The following is a 393-nucleotide window of genomic DNA, read 5'->3' on the forward strand; positions in this document are numbered from 1 at the left end:
CCCTTCCCACTCACCCCCCGGCAACCCCTGGCGCAGCGGCAACCAGCCGGGCACCGAAATCCACCGTATCGTCATTTGCGATAGAAGCAATAAGCACCACAGCCACATTGGGCAATAATATGAATAACAATGAGAATAAGGAACTTGGTCATGTATTTTTCTTTCTTTTTAATGGCGAACAACTTGTCTTTGTTTTGTAAAGTAGCATCGACTTCAGAACTGATAACAGGGGTAAATAATGGTAGATACGTAGCCATTCATCTTCTGACCCTTACAAGTATGTTGTTGATTCTTTTTTGTCATTTTTAATCTTTATATTGTTTCGGCGTGGCCACATTCTGATCGCAATAAGGCTTACTGTGCTTTGTAACTCCTAGTAAACTTCCCTAAGAA

This window comes from Frankliniella occidentalis, unplaced genomic scaffold, assembly GCF_000697945.3.
Source record: "Frankliniella occidentalis isolate FOCC.00 unplaced genomic scaffold, Focc_3.1 Scaffold3, whole genome shotgun sequence".
Lineage (NCBI taxonomy): Eukaryota > Metazoa > Arthropoda > Insecta > Thysanoptera > Thripidae > Frankliniella > Frankliniella occidentalis.